Genomic DNA, 20,215 nt, shown 5'->3' with positions numbered 1-20,215 from the left:
TTCGTGAGGTGTTTTTTTTTTTAACTTTATGTTTTGAAATCATTTCAGACTTACAGAGCATGAGCTATTTTTTAAATGGAAAATATAAGTGTAGAGAAATCCCTCATAATTTCTAATCTACTATAATTTGAATATTTTCAGTGGATGCCATTTTTTCAACTTCCCTTTACCAACCATCTACTATGTACCAGGCACTCTGTTAAACACTTTCCTGCTCCTGAAGTTACTATATGAGAAACAAAAAAATCTGTGGAATGGGTACTTAAATAACATTTTCATGAATGCTTACATGTGGATATTATACTTAGATAGTACTTTAAAAATTAAGTTGTGGGGAGGGTATAGCTCAGTGGTAGAGTGTGTGCTGAGCATGCACAAGGTCCTGGATTCAATCCCCAGTATCTCCATTAAAATAAATAAATAAATAAACCTAATCCGCCCCCCAATGTAATAAAGTAAAAATTAAGTTGGCCTTTTAACCACATAGTCTTAAATGTTTCAGGATAATTTTTAAGGCATTTTAAAAGTATCTGAATAAACAGTTAAATGTGAACTGTCAAAGACAATTTGTCATGGCACAGCTAATGTGAGACTCAGTCCCATCCTCCCTACACCCTCTTATAAGATTCTTATGAAACTATCACATGCTTCCTGTTCCCAAATCCAGGGCTCCCAAGGGAAAATTTATGCAACCCTCCAGTCAAATCATAGAAACTCAGTGCCCTGAAAAGGTCAACAAATTGCCTGTCAAGAAGACTAGCATTTCAATACTGTAACTACTCTAGTTTGCTCTTGGTAGGGATAATAGACAATTTAAGAGATAGGGAATATTAACGTTAACTCTGAAACTTCTATCCTGACATTTTAGTAAAAGAAACAAAAGATAAATTTGTGAAATATAAAATTTGAGATTCCTAAAACTACTCATATTAACAGAGATATACACAGTTGACTCTTGAACAACTTGGGAGTTAGGGACACCGACACTGGGAGCTGTATTTCAACTGAATATAACTTTACAGTTGGTTATCTGCAGTTCCACATCTGGGGATTCAACCAACTGTGGATGTGTAGCTGAAGTATGTATTTATCAAAAAAAAATGCACGTATAAGTGGACCTGCACAGTCAGACCATGTTGCTCAAGGGTCAACTGCAGTTAATAATTTTATTTGAGCACAATATAAACCAACAGAATAAGTCAGAGGCTCAGTGAGACTCTTCTTATCTTGTTAGATAGTACAGTAAGTTGATAAAGTAAAATTTAGAGAATAACTACTTTATACATCATGTTCTTTCATTCATAATAAAGCTTCAGTCAAAAAACAACACAGGTTTGGAATACTAGTCTTTTAACCCATGCTGTAATATACAAATGACATTAAAAAGTTGGCCAAATCCTACAAGAGAGGAACTAATTTTTTTTAAATTTACTAAAAATAACTTGAAGAGCATCTGAGCAGTATTAGAGAGCCCTTGGCAATCATCTGGTCCAATACCCTCATGGAAGAGACAAAAAAATTAAGGCCCAAGTAAACAACTCATCCAAAGCTGCTTAGTAGTAGGGAAGTCTTTCATTTTATATGGTATTTCTTTACAAAAGAAATACTTCATTTTAAAAGTACTAGAAAAATATGTTATATAATGATGGTGAATGTTGTCTTGCCTTCAGACAATGATGGAAGACAACTTTGGAGAACAATGGCTTTCTTCGTCTGTTAAATTTCTAACAAGAACTGTTAAATTTCTAACAAGAACTGTTAAATCATGAAATCTGGGCTCTAAATTACAAAAGCCCTTATGACATCAATCTAAGAGTCTGCTAGTGTTTCTTCTTCTTTATTGTCTTAATATACAGTCATCCCTTGGTATCCAGGACCCCCATTCAAAACCAAAATCTGCAGATGCTCAAGTCCCTTTTATAAAATGACACAGTATTTACATATAACCAACAGCACATCTCACTGATATTCTATACATCATCTCTACTCACAATACCTAATACGATGTAAATGATATGTAAACAGTTGCAAATACAATAGAAATAGTTTACAGCCTTGGCAAATTCAAGTTTTGCTTTTTGGAAGTTTCTGGAATTTTTTGGGGGCGAATGTTTTTAATCCTCAGTTGGTTGAATCTGTAGATGCAGAACCTATGCATATAGAGGGCCAAGTGTATTCATAGAAGTTGGTTTTTGTTTTGTTTTATGCTCTTACAATTGTCACTTTCTTTTAAAATCAAACCTGAAGTCTTAAGATCAGCTTTTAAGCCCTGTAGCTACCATTTCATCATTACGGATGATCCAGATGAATACACTTAGCAAGCCTGCAAACTGTTATTAAGTGAATACACTAATATTTCCAAACAACATAGGTAAAACATTTAAAATGACTTGGAACAATCAGAAAAGCATTTTTTTTAAGTTCAAAAGAGATTATTTAAAAACTAGAAAATCTAATACTGTGTTTATCCCCAAATAATGGACAAGAGATAATTTTTTGATAAGGAGAAGAAATTCAACAGCATAATGAATAGTTTATTTATATTAAAAAACAAAGAAAGAAACCTCTGCCCAAATTGCAAAAAAGAAAAAACAAAATTAAGGTTAAAAAATTAACAACAAAACAAAAACACAGAAGAATTATTCACTTCAGTAGGTTGGTGGTGAATAAGACATGAACCCAGAAATCATAAAGAAAAAGACTGACAGATAAGATTAAATAATTAAAGTAAACTGTATGTCAAAGAAATCGCAAAGTCAAAAGCCAAATGAAAGACTGGGATAATATATTTGCACCATGTGACAAAAAAGGGGTTAATATCCCAAATACACAAAAGCACTTGCAAATTGATTAAAAAGTAAAAGTAACCCAAGAAAAAAATAAGTCAAAGGACAAGAAAAGGCAATTTGCAGAATAGGGAAGAATTTGACAATGAATGTATGCAATTTATTAGTGGTCAGGGAAATGAAAATTAAAATAAAAAAATACTTTTCACCCAGCTGAAAGGCAAAAACTAAAAAGATACCTGTTATTCAGTGCCAGTGGGAATAAGAACTGCAACAACCTTTATGGAAAATAACCTGGCAATTCATAATACTGAGATAAACCTATCTTTTAACCCATACTTGGAAATTTATCCTACAGAAGTAAAAGCCTCACTTCTTAAAGATACAGGCATAAAGATGTCTCCTGTTTGTGATGGGGGGGAAAAAGTCAGAAACAACCTGAATGCCCACTGAGAAAAACCTACAGAAATGGGGTATTATGAAGCTAGAAAAAAAGAATAAGACACCTATTTAATGATATAGAAGGAAATGTATGATATGCTATAAAGTTAAAAAAAGAAGCTGCAGAATAATGTGGATGGCATCATGAAAATCTTACAAAATAAGAAAGAAAATGAACCAGTATATATATTTGTGTTTCTAAGTGCATAAAGGAAAATATGGAAGAATCACATTAGGCTACTATTGGGTATGTTGAAGGATAAGAAATGGAGAGGATGAGATGGTTGGCTTTCTCTCTGTACACCTCAGATGATGCCCAGCTTGTTTCAACAAATTTATACTGCTTTTGTAGTCTGAAAAGAAAATCCTATTTGCATATAATTTGTAACAGAAAAGAAATTGAATATGAAAAAAATCTATAATAGGAATGACAAAAAAATAGCTATTTAAAATTCATAAAGAACTGGTATATAAAAGTCCTTTTTGGTGGCTTTGTAAAACAACTTACGAATTCAGGATTTACCTCCATTTCAAAAAGAAAAATAAAAGTTTTTTTTCTGTTTGGTTGGTTTTGGTTTTACTTGGGGGGCAGTAATTAAGTTTATGTATTTATTCTCAGAGGGGGTAGTACGGATTGAACCTAGGACCTCGTGCATGCTAAGCATGCGCTCTACACCCTCTCCCCAAAATAAGTTTTTGATTCAAGAGCTTTATGTTTTTTAGTTTTGTCTGCTTTGAATGCTTTTTAAAAACACAAACATGATTGATCACAAAATTCTGTCAAAAAAAAAGTCCCTATATTATATAGTTGCAATCTGTTATCTTTTTTTGGCTAAAATAAATTTGATTTTAGCTATATTTTGAAACTTGAAATATACCTTTCATAACAAATGCACCATTTTTTGTTACACTGTACAAAATTTTAAAATGCACAGTACAAACTTAAAAGGAAAATACCAAATCTACACTGAACAAATGTTCAAATGATATGAAAAATTAGTTCAAACAAGACTGAAAAATACTCTAATTGATAAAAATATATTTGCTAGTCACAAAAGAAAAAAAATACAACTTCACAATGGAGAGATCTGGCAATCACAACCTTAATCCTACGATCAGTTATCGTCAACAGTGGGACAACCAGACATTTGTGTATCTCATGATATGATGCAATGTGGAGAATATTTATTAAACACTTTTGCCAAAATGTTTTGCCAGAATCTAATCAAGTCTTAAACCTTCCAGTTTAGGGAAATACAAGAAATCAAGGAACAAGTTAAATGCCGCAAAGAAAACACTCCAGAATGTGGGACATTCAACATGAAAACTGCTCTGGTCTCAACAAACCAAAGCCATGGGCGCGGGGGGGGGGGGGGGGGGAGTGAGGGAGCAGATAAGAAATGGGCATTGTTCCAGGTTTTTAAAAAGACTAAAAACAACAACACACAAATGCAATCCATGGTTCTTAATTTGATTCCACTTCAAACAAGTCAGCCATAGAGGTCATGCAGACAACTTGAGAAACAAATACAGACTTAATGTTAGATAACATTAAGTATTACTGAAAATTTTGTTGGGTGTGATAATGATATTATGATTATGTAGGAAAATGTTCTTATTTGTAAGAGATGCTTCCTGAAGTATTTAAAGGCACAGTATCATGACGTCTTTATTTTTAAAAGTTTAACATAAGTATATTAAGCATATGGCAACATGCTGAATAAGGGTGTTCAGTGTATTATTTCTGAGACGGTTTTGTTTTTGCGTGTTTGAAATTTTTCATAATAAAACATTTAAAATACCAAAACTCCCACAAAACTGTGAGGTACCACTATTATACTGGAAGAAAAAAAATTATAAAATCTAATAGTAACTAGTGGCCAGTCACAATATAAACTGGTAGTTATTCTAAAGAATAATCTAACAATATGGTTAAAAAGAGATACCCTTAGACCTAATTAAATTATTTTAGGGAATATATTCTAAGGAAAAAAATTAAAGGGAGAAAGATTTATAAAAAGATGTTACAGCAAGCAGTATAATTTAGAATTGCAAAACCAAAAATAAAAACAAACTGGAAACCACCCAAATGCCAAATAATTTTGATTATGTACTTAAACTTTGGTTATTAGGTATTCATTAAAAATGATAACTATATAGACATGTGGAAAAGTGTATCAATATATTGCCAAATGAAAAAAGATAATAAAAAACTATATGAAAGACTATGCATATGATGACTAAGAAGTTACATGTTTGTAATATTTAAACACAGTTTTTAAAAATTTCATGAAGATACTAGCTCCTAGAGAAAATAGGAACAATGCAAATATAGAATCAGGAAGAACTGCCTGGACACAAATAAGGCAAAGGACCCGAGCACTACTGTTGACCACAATTTGAATGAATATTCACAATCTGAATTCAGTCCTATTGTGGACAAAAGTCAACATAACCATCATTTAAAGGACACAGAAAAAAAGGGTATCACTGGCTTGGATAGTACACAATTCTCAATTCTTTCCATTAGTCAGATGTTTTAATAAGACGGAAGAACTGAAAACAGTTCAGAGAAAAATCAAGAGGTAAAAAAACAGGATGGAAAATGGGTGATTTTGAAGACAAGTTTGAAAGAAAATGAACAACATGATTATCAATACTTAAATCCATAGAAAGACTTTTGAATTGAATAGAGACCCTAAAAAGCTGATGTGTCTCAATGCCCACAGATGACTGACCACAAGACTAGTAAAACCCTCACTTGTCGTTGTAGTGTTTTTGTTTTTTAGGTAAGAGGCATTTCTTGACTGTCCTGGTGAAGTTACTGGCATAGGCAAATGAAGGAGGCTGGGTGTGTTGTATCACTGACCATCTATTTTTCTTCAGACTATTTACTTATCCATGATCACTTCATCATAAAATCTCCCTACAGCTTGGGTTAGTTATCCAAAGTTTGAATTAGTTATCTACTATTTCAAAATTCTGCAGCTACCTACACACTACCTACTTCGCAGCATTCAAATATCCTAGATCAGGCATCTAGGATCCCAACAAATTAATCCGGTTTCATCTCCCCACAACTCCTCAACATACCAGCAAACCAGACTTCTCTGTTTTATTTTCTAAATATTCCTTATGCTTTCCATCATTCCCTTGGGTATTCTCTCTTTAACTCATCTCATTGCAATTATACCCTTGAATTTATTTAGTAAATTTTAATTTAACACTTTTGTATCATGCCACCTGTTTTAAGTTGAATTGTGTCCCCTTAAAAGATATGTTAAAGTCTTAACCTCCAGTACCACAGATCATGACCTGATTAGCAACAGGATCACTACAGACGCAATTAATTAAGATGAGGTCATACTGGAGTAGGGTAGGCTTTCAATCCATTGTGACTGGTATCCTTATATTAGGGAAATTTGGACACAGAGACAGAGACACAGAGAGAATGTCATGTGAAAACAGAGGCAGAGATTGAAGTGATATAGTTGCAAACTAAGAAATGTGAAGAATTGATGGAAGCTAGGAAGAGGCAAGTTTCCTGGAAGGCAGAAACTATTTATCAATTGTATACACCTCTCAACACTGGTAGGTAGTCAACATATATTGTCTTTTGTAATCAATTTTTTTTCTCCATAGTTAATTATTCTGATAGTAATGCTTCTGAGTCAGTTATCTCCACACACACTGAAGAGCTAAACACAACCTAAAAGAACTCAGTTGAAGGGTTGTTCTCTTTAGGATCCCTAGATTCAAATTTACTTGTATTCATTGTATCAATATATCTCACATTGATATGTGCATGTGTTTATATACACATACTACTGAATGCTGATATCTACAATGGGAAAGAATGTTTATTTAACAAATCCATTATTTATGCTCTGTTGATCTGTCTTATTAAGTCTAGTCAAATGCTGGTTTACCTAAAAATCTCACCTTTACTGGTATTTGATATTTCAGTGTCTTTGAATGTTTCCAAATGTTTGAATTTTTTATATCTGTATTTTATAGAAGGGACACAGCCTTACTTCCATATAACATTTAAAATTATAGCAAAGGACCTAACCTTTTGAGCAATTTCCCTGAGTGAAATCCAAAACAGGAATCTGATTCACAAATTTACGACTATTTCTTCCTGGGAGAGGCTGCTGCTCTCTGGTCTTTAGAAAAAGTACATAAATGGTACTAAGGAACTAATATTCAACAAGTTCAGTATCAGTAAAGAAGCTGGTTAATGGGAACTTTTGCTGCCTCTTTGTGTGTGTGTGTGTGGGGGGGGGATTTCCAGCTAGTCAATGTTAAATACAAACCTAAATATTTTTTAAAGTATGAACACTCTCTGAATTTGGTGATCATTAGTATTATTAAAACTAACATAGTTTTCCCCCCAGGTTTATTGGGATATAAATGACATATAACATTGCATAGGTTTAAGATGTACAACAAGATAGATACACATAAATATTTCAAAATGATTATCACAATAAGGTTAGTGATAATCCACCTCACAAAATTAGCAATTTTTGTGTGTATGGGGAGAACATTTAAGATCTATTCTCTTAGCAACTTTCAAGTATATAATACAGTACTGTTAACTATAGTCACCATGCTATACATTAGATTCCCCAAACTTATTCATACTATAACTGAAAGTTTATACCTTTGACCCACATATCCCCTTTTCCCCTACCTCCTAGTCTCTGACAGCCACCATTCTACTCTGTTCCTATGAGTTTGGCTTTTTAACTGATACAATTAATATTAAATGATTGTTAATATTCTAACTGACATAGAATATACAATTCTTTACAAGTTAAAAAAAGATGTGGATGAGGCCTTTCGCTTTACATGATTTATATATAAAATACACTTATCACCAAATTCTAGAGCTGCATTACTCCCTCCAACAAAGCCACAGTCCTCCCTTTATGTACACATCTATATATACCTCTATATTAATTAACTCAGCAAATGTTTATTGAGCTCCTAAGCAGCCACCTTAAGTCCTTTTTAGAATAAGGTGAGGTAGAAAAAGATTAAATTTTTAAAAATAAATAAATGTGCCAGACATTATGTAAGTAGACACTGGAGCTGAAGTAAGTGAAAGAGAGACAGAAAGATGCAGGTCCAGTCCTTAAGGAACAATCAGTCTGGTAAGGAGGGAGAGAGTAAATTAGTTCCATCTCTCTCCTTTCTCCCCATGCTGCTCCTATACTTCATGACCAGGCTTACTTTCCTAATGTACAGATTTTATGATGTTACCATACAGCCAAGAAATTTTGATGACTCCCCATTACTTAATCAATTCCAAACTTCTCAGCCTATAAGTGAAAGGATTCAAAGCCTCCCATGTATAGTATGCAGAGACTAAGAACACAGGCTTTGGATTCAAATTCATTCTCTATCAATTGTTAGTTCTATTTCTCATTTTTTGTATCTATAAAAAGGGGGGGGGGAATAGTGCCTATCTCACAGGGTTGTTGTGAGGAGCACGTGAAATACTATTTATAAAATGCATGGCACATTATCTGGCAAATAGTATGCATGTAAAAAAATGTGACTCACTACTATTATTATTGCTGTTGTTCAATCTCCCTGTCCAGCCTCTACTTCAATAACAGCCTTGTAATAATCCTGTTCACCAACCAAACCAGACTCTCTACTACCTCCGAAACATTCATCGCTATACTCATGCTTTCATTCAACCTGCAAAATACTGTCTCATCTCCAAGTATTAAGATCCTAACCATTTTTGGCAGCCCTGCTTAAAAGGCCACCTCTTTCAGGTACCATTCTCTGATATCTCAGCTTCATAACATGTTATATATGCCCCACATGACACTGTGACCTTGCCTAGATTCGTCCTTTTTTCTGCAGAGTTCTAGCCCAATGTCCATGGAAGGGCTCAACAAATTTTTGAAAGATTAATGAATCCCTGTATTTCCTCTCTGTTATACAAATGCTCTCTTGGAAAACAGCTCCACATCACAAGCAAAAAGATCTCTTATGTAGTGGTTCATATAGCTGGCCAGCTAGTTTTCTATCACTAATGTGGTCATTTCTAATACAGTACCCAGCACATAGTAGATGTCTAAATATTCAGTGACTTGAATTTCATCTCATCTTTTAATTTCAATAATAAATTTATTCATTATGATAAAAAATGACTCAGCCTTCAAAACAGATTTTAGTTTTTACCTGCCCACAAACTCACCTGTCAACTTCTGGCCATCCTGACCATTTCTCATCCCAATAGATCATTTATTGGTTTAAGAGAAATAATATTGAAAACTTCAGTAAAGTTAAAAGTAGAAAATCAAATGCCTATAGGGTGATAAAGTAAATAAGCAAAGCAAGAGAGTAGTGAGGACTGCAGAGAACTAGGAAATGCACACCCTATCTAAAGGCTGCAACTTGTATTGTATTGCTGTGAAAGAGTATGGGCTTGCTGTTGATAGATCTTCCAATTTTTCAAGATAAGTCAGAAACTTGTGTAAAATTTTGGAGGATAACAGCTCAGCAGTAGAGTCTGTGCTTAGCATGCATGAGGTCCTGGGTTCAATCGATTAAAAAGAAAATCGTAAAAGCCAAACAAAACAGGTCAAATCCAACTACAGGCTGCCAGTTTGCATCCTCCACTACAGAAGTTCTCTGCAAAAGTGATAGGGCGGGAGGAGTTCCACTCCAGCAGATAGTCTAAGGCAGCAGCTAACTTAAGCAGCAACCTGAAGCATCTTCTGAAACACTTAGCTCTCAACCATACTGTTTTGATCTGAAAACTAAATTAATTCTACAATTGTGTTGAGCATATTGAGCTTCTATTCTGTGCCTGGTGCAAGGAATCAGAAATGATCAATAAGGCTAAATAACAGTTAACACTGTTGAGCATTTTCTAGACACCACATTGCTCTACACATGTTATATGAATTAACCCAATCCTCACAACAACTCTGTGAGATAAATACTATTATCTTTATTTTAAAGATGAAGAAACTGAGGCACAAAGAGGTTATGCAACTTGTTCAAGGTCACACAGTTAGCAAGCAGTGGAGCTGGAAACAGGACCTCAGACAGACTTCACTAGAGTTCACAATTTGAAAACAAGTGCCATTCAATAAATGATGCTGGGATAATTAATTATACATAGGAAAAGATGAAATGACCCTACCTCACACCACACACAAGAGTCAATTCCAGATAGATCAGACACCTAAATATCAAAGATGAAACAGTAGAGATTCAAAAAGATAATACAAAGAATAATTTCAAAATCTTGGGGACAGAAAAGATTGATAAATTTGTCTTTATTAAAATTCAGAACTTCTTTTTAACAAAACACAACCTAAAGAGCTTTAAAAGATTGGCAACAAACTGGGAAACGGTATCTGTAATATATATAACAAAGGATTAATAATCAGAAAATACAAAGAAATCTTTTCAAAAAGACAACCCAGTAGAAAAATGGCAAAACAAGCCCCAGCAGGGCCCAAATGTAAAAACCTGGCACTAACCACACTTGTCACACAGAGGACCCCAAACAGTAGACCTCTGCATCACTGACCAATATAAAATATTCAGGAGTCTATGTCATGCTGCAGATACATAGAGCATGGAGGACTCAGCCAGAAAGACAATGCCAAGACAGTCTCCATCATATGGGTACTGGATGGCAAATCAGAAGTTTAACATCCAACATTCAGACACACAGATCAGGAATTGGCAAATCTATTTGGAAAAGGACCAGAAAGTAAATATTTTCAGCTTTGTGAGCTATATATTCTCTGTCACAACTACTCAACTCTGCCATTGGTGGTGTGAAAATAGCCAAAGACAATGTGTAACTGAATGACTGTGCCTGTGTTGCAATAAAACTTATTTATGTAAATAGGTGGTCGAACAGATTTGACCCAGGCACCACAGCTTGCCAACCCCTCACAGAGATAGCTATGATTTTCCTACATTTTAAGAATACCTTCCCAGTCTTGTACAGCTGACACCTCTGATTTCCTTAAGCAATAAACAACATCACACTTGACAGCTTTGCAATGGCTTCCAAAAGTCTATTAAGAGACCAAAAAACATCTTCTCCCTTATTATCTGTGACAATTCTCACTTATTTTCTTTTTACCATTTTTTAAACCTCTTTGGCAGCCACCATCCCAAACTAGAAATCTAAAAACTTCCCCTACTCTCTCACTACTCACAATGTTAATTATATCAGTATCTGAAAATTGTAACTCTGTTCAAAGCTCACAGCTTCTGTCTTAGTTCAGGCCCTCGTCCTTCCCTGCTCTCCAGTCAACCCTCCCTCTGAAAAACATCCATTTACCTGCTAAAAATTAAACCCCATTATAATTCTACTACTTGAAAACCTTGAATCCCTCTCTATCAACTAAGGATTCAATCCAAATTCCTTAGCAAGATCCTTCACAACCGGGTTCCAAATAATCTTCCCAGTCTCACCTCCAATCATTCTTTCATACACACACTATGCACCAGCCATACTAAATTATATTCCCTGAAAACGCATGTCCTTACCTGAAGGCTCTTCTCTTCCAACTCTGCATCTGGCAAACTCCTCTACCCTTCAGGACATGTCTCAAGTGCCACTGGTTCACAAAATCTTCCCTGATTCCTAGAACAGAGATATGACCACCTCTGTGTCCTTAGAACCTCTGATAACTCTCCTTCAGCATTTACCATCCTGAACTATCATTGTTTATATGCCCACTTCTCTTATGGGATTAAATATCTAAAGCGAAAAGACCCTGTCCTGTCTTAAAGACCTCTGAATCCTCAGAGCCTAGCATAATGGTTGATGAAAGTAGATGTCTTAGTGCACAGTAAATGTCTGCTGAATAGTGGTTTCTTAACCTGGGGTCCACAGACAGAATTTGGGAGGCAGTCTACGGACTTGGATAGGAAAAAAATTGCCTCTTTATTTTCACTAAGCTCTCTAACTGAAAGTCACCATTTTCTTCAAATACAAATGTAGGCAATAACCATTCTGGTATTAGCAGTATCTGTGACTCTGCCACAGTAATCACAGATATCTTTATATCATAATATAATTGTTGCAAATATCTTAAAGAATTATTTATGTTCATCAAGTCTTTAAAATTATAATTATCAGACCCACCACTAAATCTGATTTCTTAATTTGCTGATAAATAAGTATATCTATATTACTATATCACAATTTGTGTATTTTGGTACATGTATTTCAGTCGAATTGGTTTCTCTATAATCCAATGTATTTTGCTTTATGCAATTAAAAATATTATTCTGAGAGGGATCAATAAGCTTTGCTTGATGCTAAAGGGGCTGATAGCACAAACAAGGTTAGGCCTTCCTGCATTAGAAACACCCAGGACAAATAAGTTGTTTTATATACATATTGAACATATATTGAAAATCTTATTGCTATTAACATCCTCCTAATCTTTTTGTTCAAGTCCTTTTTGATTACATGGGAGCTCTGGGACTACTATACCATGACTGATTTGCATAGTTTCCCTCATTTCCTTCAATCATAGCCCATGGGGACTTTGAACTCTTCTCTATTATGATTAAACTTCAATTAAAGTTTGGTATGATAGAGACCCTGGGTCTCTACCATTGTTCACTGTTACCTTTTTAGGTTTTCTGTGTCCCTCTGCTGTACAGTAAACATATAGAAGAGAAGGAGCATCTCTGAAAACTAGAAAGTTGGAAGTCAAAAGGGTCCTGAAGATAACTTCTTTGCACAAATGGAGGTGCACTAGAAATTATCAAATAGCTGGTTACCTATACTTTTTTGTATCCCCCTCAGCTTTTGTACTTGAACTCATTACAAAAACAAAATTAATTCATAGTTCTTTGATGTACGCTGCCATGCTTGACTTCTTAATACTTTTCTCTCAGCTAGCAAATTCCTCTAAGGCAGTGTGTTGAATGGGAAGGCAGCAGGCCTGAGTTCCAGTATCCCTTCTGCCACTAACTGGTAAGATGTTGAGAAGGCAACTTTACCTTTCTGTGTCTCAGTTACAATCACTACAAGATCTGGAATCGCTACATGCTCTAATGTCTTTATAGTTTTTACACATTCAATCCTCTTCATTCTCAACGGCTTCAAAAACGCCTTTCTGATGACCTCCCCAGGTGACCCTGCTCTTAAAACAGGGGCTGTCCCCTTCCTGGGAAGACACCTTGGGTCACCGCCCACAAACAGGCTCAGTCCCTCCTTTTAAAGACACACACAAACTCCCTAAGTTGACGGAGGCTCTCTCTCTTCTTGTCAACCAGTACCACTCTGGACCCTTTTTGCTGACCAGGTCCTGCATCCAAACCTCAGTCCTTCTTTTCTCGCTTCCTCATCAAAGCCTTCCTTTTTCCTGTTGCTCTCCTCCTTAAGGAATGGAGGATCCTGAGGACACCCACTCCTCAGTCCCTTGAGAGTTATACAGACTTGCCCCGCGACTCTGAGCACTGCCCCAATCTGATACCCCCGTCTGTACCTAAAGGGCCCCAATTTCTAATCAACCCTCTCACCACCACCTCAAAGAACTGTCCCAGCCCTGACAGCCTGAGCTCGGATCCCACGCCCCACCGGGCCCTACCTACTTGGGGTCCTGAACACCGCCCACAGCCTAACCCTGCTCCATGTCTTGTCCCACGAGCCCCACAGATCCCGACCCCGGTTCCGTTTGGACCTAGCGTCCTCTCGCCGCAACCCCGGCCACGACCCCACGCCCGGCTCCCGCCAGTTCCTCGGGGCTGGAGCGCCACCCCGTGCAGACCCCGGCTGGCCCAGCACTCCCTCCGTGCCCCAGACCCCGCGTCCCACACCCTCCCCACCCGGACTGTGCCCCGCTCCTCCAGCGCCCCCGCCCGCAGGCCCAGGGCCCGCTCCCCAACATGGCGACGGGGACACGAGCGCGGCGGGCGGGGCGGCTCCGGGCCGGGCCCGCACAGGGGCTATGCTCCACTGTCGGCCGGCGCCATTTTCCCGCGCCGGGCCCGGGCGGCGCCTCCTTCTAGCCGAGCCAGCCGAGCCGGCACCTTGGACGCCCGGCGGGCCCACCCCTTACGGGCCCGCGTCGCCGTCACCTCACCTGAGCGCGGCCCCAGCCCTCTCGGGCGGGCCTCGGAGCACCGGCCCGGGCCGTGCGTGCCCGCGGCCCTCCGTGTGTCCGCCCGTCCGTCTTCGTGTGTGCCCGTCAGTCCGGCCGTCGGCGCCCGGCCGCCCGCAGCCCGACCCGGCTGGGCCTCAGGGAGCCGGCGGGGAGGGGGATGGGCCGGACCGGGCCAGAGAGGGAGGGGGAGGGAGGGAGAGAGGGAGGGAGCGCGGGAGGGGGCGGGACAGACCTGGGGGCGGGGCTTTGGCCACGTGACCAAACGTCTCAGGGACCGCGAGGCCGAGCGTGCGCCGGCTCACTTGGGTGCAGAGCTTAGAACTCGGGACTGTTAGATATATGTGTCTCCTGGCGCTGTAATATCGCCAGTGGTTGCTGCCGCCACTTTGGAGTCATTGCACATTTCTATAGGAGCCCTCTAGCCAAGTATCCTTGGGCAAGTCAACTCTCCAAGCTTCCGTTTATGCACCTGAAATGTGGGGATAATAATAGTGTTTGGAAAGAGGAAATGAGGGAAGACATGGAAAGCACTTGGCACAGTGCCTGACACATAGTCTAATAACGTTAATGGTGATATAGACAACTTTAGCCTTTATTATTTGCCTATAAGTCCCTCTCTACTTTTTCCCATCACCATTACCCTAGCAAGCTCCGTAGGTACAAAGGAGTGTGGCCCCCTCCACTCTCCCCAAATGTAGGGAGGCTTTCCCAGCACTGGACTTAATGTGTATCATACAGGCCTGAATTCCCATCTGGCTTTTGCACTTAATAGCTGTGTGATTTTCTTTGCCTCTGAACCTCAGCTTTCTCATCTGTAAAATGGGAGTTAAGGGTCTATTACGAGCACCACATTAGGTAGATGAGCTGGGGGGTTGTTAGCTGATTGCATAGCACAGGCATACTGGTCTCATCTAAGAAAAAGGGATAGGAGTCCTTTCACTCCCCAAATATTTATTAAGCACACACTCTGTGCTTGGATTGGTGCAGTAGCCATCTAAGGCCTTTTCACATTCTCCCTGGCTCCACTCAAATCTATTCTCCACCCTACTGTTAGAGTAATGTTTCTAAGTCAGAAATCTATTCACGTCTCTCCCCTATTTAAAACTATTTGATGGTTCCAAGTTGCTCTTAAGATAAAGGCCAAATAGCTGTCTCACTGTTGTCCTTCCCACATCTCCAGACTTATCTCAGGGCCCTCTTCCCTTCTCTGTGGGCTGTAACTACATTGATCTTCACACATTGTACTTCCTCTCTTCTCAGGACCCTTGCACATGCTGATCCCTCTGCCTGAAATGCTCCCCACTTAAATAATTCATCAGCCTTCAGATCCCAGCTCAAACATCACTAACCCAAGGATACCTTCCTTGAGGATTCTCCAGATAGGTTTTCTTACTCATAGGTTTTCTTACTCATCCTCAATAGGATGCACTAAGTTGTTTAATTCCTGTCTTCACCACTAGACTTTGGGCCCCATTAGGAGAGAGACTTTAACCACCTTGTTTACCTATGTTTCCTCAGTACATAGCACAGTGCCTGACACAGAGGAAACCTTCAATAAATATTTGCTGTGTGTGAATCCTGAGTACTGTGCTGGTGCTGGGCCCAGAGGGGCAGAGAAAAATAAAATGAACCACAGGTGGCCAAAGGGGCACCTCAGACACTTGAGCCCATAAAGTTAACACCAAAAGGATTTACAACAGCCTGAGAAATAAATTCAAAATTTTTTTTCTTTTAACTTTTAAAAAGCAAGATATAATTTAGGTACAAGAAAATGCAAACATTTTACATGTATACCTAATAACTTTCACCTATGTTCCTGTGTTACCACCACCTAGATCAAGTTAGGGAATTATCAACCCAGAATTTGTCCCCCACCCAAGTCAATACTTGCTCCCCAGAGGTAACTACTATTATTCTAAGTTCTAGACCATAGGTCAACTTTGGCAATTCTTGAACTTCTTATAAATAAATGAGCATGTACTCTTTCGTATTAGCCTGGAAATCTGATATAATCAAAGAGTGACTCTTTGGATAATGATACAATTAATGAATTACTTGATTGACTAATTAATCTGAAATACTGAATGAGAAACTCTGGTTATTATATCCTACAGAGACAAGGATTCTGCCAAAAGCCAGCCCAGAGACTATGACATCATCAACACACCTCCAAGTCTCACAAAAATTTCTAAAGGTAAGAAAGCTCTGAAAGATTCTAGAAACTCAGCAACAACAAAAATCCAATTTAAAACTTGGTGAAGGACCTGAATAGACATTTCTCTAAAGAAGACATACAAATGGCCTTTAAGCACATGAAAAGACATTCCACATCACTAGTCACTGGGGCAATGCAAATCAAAAACGCAATAAGACCACTTCACTCATATGGAATGAATTCTATGAATTCAATTCATTCGTAATAGAATGGCTATTATTAAAAAACACACACTCAAAACAAAATCACAAGTGTTGGTGAGGATATGGAGAAATTGGAACACTTATGTGTTGCTGGTGGGAATGTAAATGGTTCAGCAGCTGTGGAAAACAGTTTGAAGTTTCCTCAAAAAGTTACATATAGAATTACCATATGATCCAGCAATCCCACTTCTGGATATTTACCCCTAAAAAGTAGAAACAGGGACTTGAACAGATATTTGTACACCCATGTTTATAGCAGCATTATTCACCATAGCCAAAAGTGGAAGCAACCCAAGTGTCTGTCAGATGAATGGATAAGCAAAATGTGGCATATACAAATGATGGAATATTATTCAGCCTTAAAAAGGAAGGAAACTTTGACACATGCTGTAACATGGGTGAACCTTGAAGATACTATGCTAAGTGAAATAAGCCAGTCACAAAAGGACAAATACTATCTGATTCCTCTTATATTAGATTCCTAGAGTAGTCAGTTCATAGAGACAGAAAGTAGGATACTGATTGCCAAGTACTGAAGAGAGGGAGTAATGGATAGTTACTATTTCAGGAGTACAGAATTTCAGTTGGGGAAGATAAAAAAATGTTCTGGAGATGGATAGTGGTAATGGTTGCACAATAATGCCACAGAGCTATACACTTAAAAATAGTTAAAATGGCAAATTTTATGTTATATAATTTTACCATAATTAAAAAATATATACCAGAACCTAAGCCAATATCTTCATTTTTTTAACCTTGTTATCCCTGTCCTTAAATCAAAGGTTAGAGGTTTTCCTGGGATTGGCAAGAATGCAGGGAGTTGCATTCAGGGGCCCACTTGGGCACCTACATATCCCATAGGTGAAAGTAGCAGGAGCATAGGTAACATAGATATTTGTTGCCCACAGGAAGGCAGCAAAGAACAGAAACAGGCCATGAACTGGCACTAAGTATAGCACAGTGATTACAAGACTGAGCTCTGAAGCCAAAATTCTCAAGTTCAGATTCTAGCTCTGTCATTTATTAGCTATGTATCCTTGGATAAGTCCAAACTTCTTGTTATGCAGATGAGGAAACTGGGACCGAAAGGAGAAAAATGACTTGTCCTACAGGGTTCAAAGCATTTTCTTCTCTAGTTTCTTCTTTTTTAATCCTTACATGTTTTTCCTTTTGTTTTGTATTCCTAATAGACTATAAGCTCCCCAAAGAAAGTATTTTTGAAATATCATTCCTTGTAATATAACTTAAATTTTTGTGCTACAGTTGCCTCATCTGTAAAGTGCAGATAATGGGTACTGTACAGATAGGGATTAGAGGATTAAATGAATTAGTAGATATAAAATGTTTAGGAGAGTGCCTTGCACCTCTGATGGCCTGAACAATCAGCACATTAATGGAGGCTTCTGAAAAGGTTATCGGCTGTTTCACAGAATGTTTTGAGCTAGAAAAGTAGTCCTAAGACATCCAGGATTGTTCTGGATTCAGACTTAGGTAAAGAAAAAGCAAATCAATTATTCTTTGATGTAAAGAATTTGATTGGCATTTATTGAACTTCTACTTTCATATGTTTGTCCAAATAAGCTTAAGCTTTGCAGTGATACAACTAATAGTGAATACTTGAACCATGTCTTTAAGAATAACATCAGACAGGAAAAAAAGAAAAACGTAATGAGTGTCAGCACTCTACTATTTGCAGGGTTTGTCACTGAAGTGCCAAATGGTGAGGTTATTACATTTAGATAGGAAAGTTGTTTCTTGCAGGAGCATGTCACATCTAAGCGGGTACCACTCACTGGTAGACATTGTAATGTATTGCTTTGCTGTGGCAATGTACCAGTAGATGGCAGTAAAGTGCCTTGTTGTTACAAAATCCGCTCCACAATTTTCAGACAATAGGAAATAAAGTGTCTTGAAGAGAGGTCACTTCTACTTTGCATTAAGGCTTAATATGGGCAAGCAATGGCTTGCTCTTAGAAAAAAAAAGATTGAAAAATAGAGTAATAACTATACAATGAAAAAAATGGAAGAGTATCAAGAAGTTATCACAAAAATAGGAGCAATCGTCTTGGGACTTAAAAGCCTGTTTTCAAAGATATTCTGAAAATCTTAAGTTTTTTATTAGAATATAACATAAAGACATAAAAATACACAAATTATAAGTGTAAAGCCTGATGAATTTTCAAAGAAAAGGAACACACATGTCTAACCAACACCCAAATCAAGAAATAGAACATTAGCCCCACAAAAGCCAATTTGTTCTCCCTTTCCAGTCATTTACCCTCAACAGTAAACAGTATCCTGACTTCTAATTTCATAGATTAGGCTCACTGAGTGTTGAACTTTATATAAATGGAATCATACAAAAAGTGCTATTTTGCATCTGGCTTCTTTTGCTCAGTTTTGAGTTTTTTGAGATTCATATTGGTGTATGTAGTTGTAGTTTGTTCCTTTTCATTGTTACATACATTTCATTATTTGAATATATCACAATTTATCCATTCTCCTGATGATGAGCATTTCAGTTTCCACTTTAGGTCTATTTTTAATGGTACTACTATGACCATTCTTGCCCTTGACTTTGGATGAACATGTGTGTGATCTTCTGTCAGATATATACCTACAGCTAGGATTGCTGGGTCATAAAGTTTGCATGTCTTCAGCTCTCATTGATATTGGCGAATCCTTTCTCTACTTAAAACAGCTTTATTGAGATATAATTCACATACCACACAATTCACTCATTTAAAGTGTACAATTCAATGTTTTTTTTTAGTATCATCACAGATAAGTCCGACCACAGATAAGTCCGACCACCATCAGTTAAATTTTTAGAACATTTTCATCATCAAAAAGGAACCCTGTACCTTTTAGATATTGCCCTCCTCCCAATCCCCCATTTTCCCTTTCATAAGCAACCACTAATTTGCCTTCTGTATATATTTGCCTATTTTTTGATACACTGTATAAGTAGAATCATACAATATGTGACCTTTTGTGTCTGGCTATTTTCACTTAGCATAACGTTTTCATGTTGTAGCCTCTGTCTGTATTTCATTCCCTTTAAAGGCTGAATATTTCATTGTATGAACATACCACTTTTTGTTTAGCCATTCATCCGTTAATGGACATTTGTATGTCTTCTTTGGAGAAATGTCTTTTCAGGTCCTTTGCCCATCTTTTAATTGAGTTGTTGAACTGTAACTGTTCTTTATACATTCTGGGTACTAGATACTTATCAGATAATGTGATTGCAAACATTTTTCTCATTTTTGGGTTGTCTTTTCACTCTCTTTTTTTTTATTGAAGTACAGTTGATTTACAAGTTTGTGTTAGTTTCTGGTGTACAGCAAGGTGATTCAGTTACACATATATTACATATTTTCTCATATTCTTTTCTATTATAATTTATTACAGGATATTGAATATAGTTTTCTGTGCTATACAGTAGGA

The 20,215-nt window shown here is 37.5% G+C and overlaps 1 protein-coding gene across 7 annotated transcripts in view; it reads right to left on the bottom strand.

Moving 5' to 3' along the window:
* Positions 1–14,532, bottom strand: part of NCOA6 (nuclear receptor coactivator 6) — an 86,090-nt gene extending 71,558 nt beyond the window's left edge. For 5 of the 7 annotated variants that reach the window (XM_031433949.2, XM_064475746.1, XM_064475747.1 and 2 more), the window contains exon 1: positions 14,327–14,531. The gene's annotated coding sequence lies outside the window, so the exon portion shown is untranslated. Of the gene's footprint in view, positions 1–11,771; positions 11,869–14,326 lie in introns of all 7 variants that reach the window. The other 2 variants (XM_031433947.2, XM_064475749.1) reach the window with 2 other exon arrangements.
* Positions 14,533–20,215: the final 5,683 nt, after the last annotated feature.

The sequence above is a fragment of the Camelus dromedarius genome, chromosome 18 (assembly GCF_036321535.1).
Source record: "Camelus dromedarius isolate mCamDro1 chromosome 18, mCamDro1.pat, whole genome shotgun sequence".
Lineage (NCBI taxonomy): Eukaryota > Metazoa > Chordata > Mammalia > Artiodactyla > Camelidae > Camelus > Camelus dromedarius.
The sequence above is the reverse complement of the archived record's forward strand: the minus strand, read 5'-3'. Positions and strand labels throughout refer to the sequence as shown.